Raw genomic sequence first — 9288 nt, 5'->3', positions numbered from 1 at the left:
CAACTTACAAAACTCTGCTTGATAAAATTTTACCAAGTAAACATACCCCTGTGACTTCCTCCCAAATCAATAAATGTAAATATAATCTATAATTTGGAAACCTCCTTCTACTTCTTCCCAGTCATTGGTTTGGTTTCAAAGATTAGAAAATTATTTTTGATTTCTATCCACCATCAATTAGTTTTTATTTAGAATTTTATAAAAATAGAATCATAACTAGGGTTTTTTCTTGGTTTATTTATTTATTTTTTTGTATTTGGCTTCTTTGGCTCAACAGAACCTTTGTAAGATTTATCCATATTGTTGCATGTAATAGTAGTTCATTCTCATTGTTTAGTTTAGAGGCTTGTTTAGTTATCTGGCCTGAGAATTCCAAATGGAACTTTAAGATGGGAGGATAGATATACGTTTAATTTTCTGAGAAAATACCTGAGCAATTTCCAAAGTGGTTGTAAAGTTTTCTATTTCAACAGCAATGTACAAGAGTTTTAGTTTTTCCATTTTCTTGCTAACACTTTTCAATCTTAGCTATTCCAGTGGGTATCTCATTATAGTTTTAACATTTTCCTGATAATTAATGATGTTGTGTACCTTTTCATGCACTTATTGGAAATTATGTATCTTCCTTTATAAGTGCCTGTTCAAGTCTTTTGCTCATCTTTTAAGTTTTACTAAGTACTTAGAACAAAGGTTGTCATTCTCAGTATTAATACTGTTGAAAGGGGAAAAGTATAAATAAAATAGATGAGGGTACAGGTACAGTAAAAGCAGACTCAGCCTCGTGGAATCCAGTTGGTCACAATATGGGGAAACAGTGTTTGGACAGCATCTCAGAGGATTTAGGATCAGAATTTAAGCTATGGATTAGTTGTTATTTACTACTTGAATATCAGCTTATTGACAAAAAAGGGAGGGGCCAGTTTATTAAAACACTGTGTTCTCTTTTTTTCCTCAAATAACCGGAGGCTTAATTATTTATATTCAATTTTAGAAGATTTTTAATTTTTTAAACATTAATAAATTATTAGCATTTCAAATTGACCCTTAGTAGGTATTAATAAGGGTTCACATATTTTAAAAATGTAAACTAATAAAATATTTGTCTCTTCACAAAGTTGAAATTGAAAGAATTGCCTTTTGATAGTCTACCAGTCATCAGATTCTCATCATGATATCCATCTGTTGTTTTTCCTTTATTGTTACAAGTGAAATGATACATTTTACAAGTAACATAATCAAGAAATGGGGAATTAGGTGTAGTTATAAGATACTCAGGAGTTCAGGATTCAATGGCATGTTATGTAAAAAAGGAATTGAGGCAATTTTACTTAAATCTAGACGTACGGGGCACCTGGGCTGACATCCAGGTTACGGGAATAAACATCATACTTCATCACTATGTGTTTTTACCAAATACTGACATTTTTTAGAAGTGTGCTTCCAGAATGATGCTTTAGTAAGTTAAAGCAAGACAAGGAGTTCCCCAACAGTATTCTGATACATTCATCTCAGAAGTACTCTGATGTTACCTAACATCCTCTGTCTTCCTTTAAGTTATATTAATTCCAAGATGCTTACCCTTATTTGGTATCATAGCAATACAAAGAGAATCTCAATTTCCCAAATCATGTTACTGCCTTTGCCAGAAAACTACTTGCACTATAAAAAAGAAAAACCAAGGTTGGCTATTATGTGTAGCTAGTGAATGAGAGTGCTATCATTTCTGCTTCTCTATTTTCAATACTCTTATTGTTATCAATTATCTATCAAAAGCTATAAAAGAGATGTTTACTGAAATGTATGAAGCCTCAGAATATAACTAAAGATAAATGCTAAATTATATATAATGTAATCTGCTTGCATAAAAGAACGATATTGTAGATTACATTTTCAACCATGCCACACACTTAGCATCAACAGAAAACAACAGAGTTAGCCATGGAGTTAAACCAGCCCGTGCCAATTTTGTTATTTCATATGCTGCTGTCAAAGCAATAGCTCTGGAAGAAATCCAAATGGAAACTCAAATCAATAGCACTCTGTATTCCAAAGGGTTTATGATGGGACCAGAAGTATAACAAATGTGACTTGAGGGCACAATGTTCTAAGAAGAAAAAATGACATATCTCACATAAAGGATGAGCTGATTATAACCAGAGGGGGGCAAATTATAATATGTGCATGGATATTCTGATAAATAAGAACACAACAATATTATAGCTATATGAAATAATATACATACTCAAAATCCAAAGTTTCACTATCTGATTTAATTTTAGCTCAGAGTTTTTTTTGCACTTTACATATTACATACTAGTATAACAATCTGTTGCTTTGTTTTCCTTTCCTTAGAGAACATTTCTTCTCTTTCCATTTATTGTAAACTAAAGGAAGCTGTTTATTGTCAGATGATAAACATGTCAACAATATCTATTTGTACATAGAAGTAGAAAAGTTTCTTAGGCAAAATGAGCATTTTTTTTCCTGAGGTAACAAAATATGTCATTCATCTAGGTACAAATATTTCATTTATATTAGTGTAAACATGAGGCAAAAATATAAAATTCTCACCTTTTTAATGATTTCCTTGGGCATGATACCAGCATGAGGCTGGGAATTTTAGAGTAATTTTCCCATAAATTTGCTACAGATTTACCAGACAGATGTTGGTTAGAAATATTTGTGTGTGTGGGAGCCTGGGTAGCTCAGACAGTTAAGCATCTGCCCCTTGATTTTGGCTCAGGTTATGTCCTCAGGGTTGTGAGATCTAGTCCCACATCAGGCTCCTCACTGAATGTGGAACCTGCTTAAGATTTTCTCTCTCCCTCTCCCTCTGTCCCTCCCCTCCCACCTACTGCCCACATGCGCACTCTCTCTCTCTTTCTAAATATATATGTATATATATTTGTGTGTGTGCATGTGTGTATGTGTGTGTGTGCACACACACATAGCACGTGAGCCATCTTCCCTTGAATCACTCTAGAATCTGGGCTCTAAGGATAAAAATTTGGTCCCAATATGAAACATGCAAATGGGAAGGAAGGAGTTCAGTTCCCTTCTTTCCCAATTACATTTAAATCTCACCATAAAACTGTCCGTATTTCCTTTTCTTAACAAAATATAAATATTCAGTGGGTTAAACTTGCTAAAGTACACCAGGAAGCAGCTTATCTTTCCCTCTACTCCACAACCTTTCAACCTTCTTTCTGATCTCCCTTCCCTTGCCTTTTGATGGCAACTCAAGCCTATCCCATGAGTTTACAGTTACTTTCAGATATTAGAGGTATTTTAATTTCAGATATTAAAAACTTCAGCCCAACTCATATCAAAACATCAATTTCTCCTTCCATTTAACTACTACCCCCAATCTAGTTTAACATATGGCTAGGCAAGTAGCATCAAGGAAAGGGACATGCATTATCTCTTAATTTTATCTAGGTTTTGTGGAAACTAAAGCACTTACAATTTGGGGAGGGGCACCCCCTTTACAAAAAATACGACAAATTAATAATACAAAATATGGTCCCTGGCATCCCAAGGAGATCTGTGCAAATGAGGGGCTCTGAAGTTTGAGTTTCATTAGCTTTAAGGTAAATCCACCCCTGCCTTCACTTTGCACTTCCTCTCTTTCTCCTCATCCTCTTCATTCTTTCAAGAACAAAAGCATAATGAAGAAGGCCTCGAGGTGATAAAAGGTCTTTTGAGTAGGTGGAATTATTGGCTATTCCTTCTTGGCTCACACTGGCTGGTTTTTGCCCTCTGTCATGGCAGACATCCAAACACTTGTACTTTTATGAAGCATATTATTGGATTCTTTATGAACCACTCCTCTCTACCCACCCCATGGTGACCTCCACTATTATATATTCTCTGGCAAAAATGTGGCAATCCTGAGCTGACCTTTTGAGTTCACTCTCAGCTAGTGCCTCTGGCAGTTTACATACTAGGTCCTCACTATGACAAGTATCCTTTTTTTTTTTAATTGGTGAGGGAGGGGCAATACTTTCAATAGTACTTCAACCTAGCTATTTTCCACAATATCCACTTGACTCAAAGGAATGTAAACCCCCTTGTTTGTCAAATTGTAGAATTTCAGCTTGCTTCTACTATGACTTCTCTTCTCTTTACCTCATTCGTGTAGGGGTGGGTACTCTAGGCATCCTCCCAGCTTCAAAACTTTCAATATGAGAGTCAAGTTGCAGTTTCTTGGCTGCCAAAACTCTAGGGGGCAACAGGTCAAGCTCTCCTAAAATGTCAATAGTCTCCACCCTGGCAGCAACACCCTGGGTTTCTAAGCTCAGGAACATGCAATCAGGGAGTAAAAGAAGTTAATTTCTCCTCCTTGACCCCAATTTCTCCCAATCTCTTCAAGGATTTTTAGAGCTTTCTAATGTACTTTAAGGGTATCTACAAGGAGGAGAGGGAAATCCTGACAGTTATCTTTATTCTCACAAATTCCTTCACCTAAAGAAATCTGGTTCTCATTGATACACCCTTAGCCTTAATCTATATAGTTTTCAAGTGAGTAATAGTCGCTGGGTTAGTTTGGCTTTCTTTTCATCAATCCCATTATGATGTGTGTAGTACTTATCTTTGGATTGTGTCATTTGGATTAGCAACCAATAGCATAAGCAATGTGGCTTTAGCCAAGATTATAACGGGAAAAGTCCCATTCTAAATGTTGTTGTGCTTTTCCTTACTGGCTGTGAAATGACCAAGCCACTATTTAGTCCAAATTAAATACTGGCTTTGTGATCTAGAAATAGAAAAGTGATTGAGCCAGAATTGTTCTGTTCCTTTATGGTTTATGGAATACCAGTATAAAAGTTTGCAAAGAAGTGCAAACATATTATTTAAGATGAGAGATGGGCTTTTAAAGATGTCTCAAAATTATCAATGTTTAGGTTATATGGGAGCTCAGAACTCTTTCTCTTTTTTGCACCTGGCTTCCTGGTTGATCTTTATTAAATGAAGTTTTTATAATTTCAAATTTTTCTTTCCCCTTTATACTTCCTAAAAATCTTTTAGCAGCTCTTCATCTTGCATTGGCCAGAGTCCATTTTTATTCACTTGGATATTTAAGTCTCTGTTATTAGAGCTTAAGCCTTCTGGACAGTCTTATTTTTATTCTATTCCAACTTATTTGATCCATTTTATATAATCTACTGCCCAAACACTCTCCCAAGAACTTATTTATATACTCCCTATACCGGGAATTCTCCTCTTTTTCATTCTGCCTTATCTCTATTAATTCTTCATTAAAATCTCTCTAATACATCAACACAGAATGGATGGATGGTCCTTGTGCAGAACTTCTAGTATGTTTTTATTTTTTTCTGCTTATGAGACACAGTTGGCTATATATCACTTATTTTTTGTGTTTTTTTTTCCTTCAGTCACTAGTATTGAGCTACTACCCTATTCAGAACACATGTAGTAATTTATCTTCCCAACTGCATTGTAATCTATGAGATTTTGCCTTACATGCATAGAACTATGCCTTGAAGGTGCTTATTAAATCTTATATTTTCATTGATTCACATATGAAATAATTGATAGAGCAGCCAAGGAAAGAGAATTTCTATATCCACAGACTAAACAAAATAGCCGAATTTTAAGAATAGAATTAAGAGGTTCTCTTATATCAACCACTTGAGAATCACACTGTAAGAGGCAACAACCTCTCCTCTTCTTCTCCACCATCTGCTCGGCAGCCACAAAGCAGCAACCATGCATGAATGCATGTCCATCCATGTTGGCCACGCTGGTGTCCAGATTGGCAACGCCTGCTGAGAGCTCTGTTGCCTGGAACATGGCATCCAGCCCGATGGTCAGATGCCAAGTGACAAGATCACTGCGGGGAGATGACTCCTTCAACACCTTCTTCAGTGAGATGGGTGCTGGCAAGCATGTGCCCAGGGCAGTATTTGTAGACCTGGAGCCCATAGTCATTGATGAAGTTCACAATGGCACCTACTGCTGCCTTTTCCACCCTGAGCAGCTCATCATAGGCAAGGAAGATTCTACTAATAACTATGCCCAGGGACACTACACCATTGGAAGGAGATCACTGACCTTCTCATCACCTCTCTCTGTCAATTATGGCAAGAAGTCCAAGGTGAAGCTCTCTATTTATCCAGCGCCCCCCCCCCCCCCCCAGGTTTCCACACCACCCTGGAGCACTCAAACTGTGCCTTCATGGTAGACAATGAGGCCATCTATGACATCTGTTGTAGAAACCTTAATATTGAATGCCTAACCTACACTAACCTGAATAGGTTGTTAGGTCAAATTGTGTCCTCTATCACTGTTTCCCTAAGAATTGATGGAGCCCTGAACGTTGATCTGACAGAATTCCAGACCACCGGGTGCTCTATCCCCATATCCACTTTCCTCTAGTCATATATGCTCCTGTCATCTCTGCTGAGAACCAGAGAAGCTTTCTGTAGCAGAGATCAGCAATGTGTGCTTTGAGCCAGACAACCAATGGTGAAATGTGACCTTCACCATGGTAAATACATGGCTTGCTGCCTGTGGTACCATCGTGATATGGTTCCCAAAGATGTCAATGCTGCCATTGCCACCATCAGGACCAAGTGTGCCATCCAGTTGGTGGACTGGTGCCCCACTGGCTTCAAAGTTGGCACTGATTGCCAGACTTCCAGCATGGTACCCGGAGACTTGGCCAAAGTACAGCGAGCTGTGTGCATGCTGAGCAGCACTACAGCCATTGCTGAGGCCCGGGCTCACCTGGACCACAAATTTGACCTGGTGTATGCCAAGTATGTCTTTCTTCACTGGTATGTGGGTGAGGGCATGGAGGAAGGAGAGTATTCTAAGGCCTATGAGGACATGGCTGCCCTTGGGAAGGATTATGAGGAGATTGGTGTGGTTTCTGTTGAAGGAGAGGGTGAAGAAGGAAAGGAACACTAAAGTTAAAAATGTCACAAAAGTTTGTCTCCCTCTCTGATTTCTCCCCCTTCAGTTTTCCCTCCATTCTCCTGTGGTCCTCTGTGCTATTCCTTATATTCCACATATGAGTGAAACCATATGATAATTGTCTTTCTCTGCTTGACTTATTTCACTTAGTATAATCCTCTCCAGTTCCATCCACATCAGTGCAAATTGTAGGCATTCATCCTTTCTGATGGCTGAGTAACATTCCATTGTATATATGAACCACATCTTCTTTATTGCAACTAATGAATTGTTGAACACTACATCAAAAACTAATGATGTACTACATGTTGGCTAATTGAACATAATAAAAAAATAAATAAAAACAAAAATATCAAAACTCATCCAAAAAAAAAAAAATGTCACAAAGGTGCTGCTTTTACAGGGAAGCTTATCCTGCTGTAAATATTGAAAAGTTGTGCTCTGGTCAGCTAATTTGTATGTAGCTGTATACTGTCATATACAATTACTGACCTATGCTTTAAAACATGATGCTTTGTTACATCACCCAATTATCCCATTCCCCAGCTGAAGGGGAGGTGGGTGGGGGGGATGGGATAATTGGGTGATTGGGTGATTTTTATTAAGGAGGGCACTTGATGTAATGAACTCTGAGTGTTGTATGCAACTGATGAGTCACTGAACTCTACCTCTGAAACTAATAATACATTATATCTTAACTAAACTGAATTTAAATAAAAAGAAAAAAAAAGAAAAAAGACAGACAAAAAAACCTGAAAAAAAAAAAAAAACATGATGCTTTGTTATAGACTCAAGCTGACCATTTCTCTGATGAGTTTGAATAAAGTATTCTCTGTCTTAAATGGAAAAAAAAAAGAATAGAATTAAAATAATTTACTTTTGAGCGCCTGGGTGGCTCAGGTCATGATCCTGGAGTCCCGGGATCGAGTCCCGCATCAGGCTCCCTGCTCGGCGGGGAGTCTGCTTCTCCCTCTGACCCTCCCCCCTCTCATGCTCTCTCTCTCTATCTCATTCTCTCTCTCAGATAAATAAATAAAATCTTTAAAAAAAATAAAAAAATAAAATAATTTACTTTTTTTTTATTTTAGGGAGCATATGCATGGGGAAAAAAAGGTTATCTGGAAAACAATTCATCAAAGAGGCTGTAACAACTTACTATGACATATTTTCTGTTGTCAACTATGTCCATCTGGGCAAGTGGCAGTCGTGGGTCAGCACAACAAGAGTTGGAGGGAATCTTTTGGTTTTCCTCCTTCCCTCTGCCCTCCTCCTCCTTCTTCATCTCCTTTTGATTAGGTCACATTATATAATGTTCAGTTACTTTTGTCATTCAGAGCACCATCACAATAGACAAAGATGAGGGGCAGAGTCTCTCATTCTTTTCCAAGACCACAGAGTGCACAGAGTGTATATCTAGCTTTTTTTTTTTTTTTTGGCATTTATGCTATTGGTTAGAAAGAGGAGTTAATAGAGATCCTATACAGTTATATCCAGAATGTACCACACCCACTTACTCAAGCTCAAGTGTTCATAATATTGTAACTGTTCCCTCTGCTTCCACCCTTGGCTCCCTTCAATCCATTACAATTTCAGAAACTGATGTGATACTTTAGATTATAATTCACACCATTTTCCTTTCCGGCCTAAATCTGACAATAATCTGCCATAATATTCAGATTAAAGCCAGGGTCCTTTCAATTAACTTTAAGTTATTGTATGACTGCTCACCTCTGTCCATTCCATCCACCCTATAATTCCACTTCATCTGCCACTACTCTTCCCCTTTTTCACTTTCAGCAACTCCTCCACAGGGCCTTTGCACTTGCTACTGCATCAGCCTGCAAAGCTCTTCCCCCCAGATGTCCCATGACCTTTTCTCATACTGTCTTCAGCTTTCTTACTTTTTCAAACATCACCTTCCCCTATGTCACCCTATGTACAATGACATTTCCTCCATCCTTTTCACAGTTTTATTTTCTTTCCCAGTTCTACATATTTACCAACTTCCTTTATTTATTATCTGTTCTCCTCTAATGGAATATATATTCCATAAGCACAGGAAGTTTTGTGTGTTATGTTCACTGTTACATCCCTAGCATGTAGCACAGCACTGGACGCTAAATAGGAGTTCAATGAATATTTGTTGGATGAATGAATGAGTACCTACAGGAATGCCAGAGTACCAAGGCAATGGGGGCTATACGACAATGTATAAAACATAACCTTTATGATCAAGGAGTTCACAATATGTTGGCGAAGATCACTATGAACATAATGAAGATAAAACAAGCTCAAAATAGGTTACAAAAAGTATTATGGTAAAACTTCTTTGAACTTGAGTGGGACAAC

At 37.6% G+C, this 9288-nt stretch overlaps 1 pseudogene; it reads left to right on the top strand.

The window, feature by feature from the left end:
- The first annotated feature begins 5730 nt into the window (after positions 1–5730).
- On the top strand, positions 5731–7030 carry LOC118004901 (annotated as a pseudogene).
- The last annotated feature ends 2258 nt before the right edge of the window (positions 7031–9288 follow it).

Source organism: Mirounga leonina, unplaced genomic scaffold (genome assembly GCF_011800145.1).
Source record: "Mirounga leonina isolate KUSES-001 unplaced genomic scaffold, KU_Mleo_1.0 Mir_115, whole genome shotgun sequence".
Classification (NCBI taxonomy): Eukaryota; Metazoa; Chordata; class Mammalia; order Carnivora; family Phocidae; genus Mirounga; species Mirounga leonina.
This window is presented reverse-complemented; position numbering and strand designations above follow the sequence as displayed.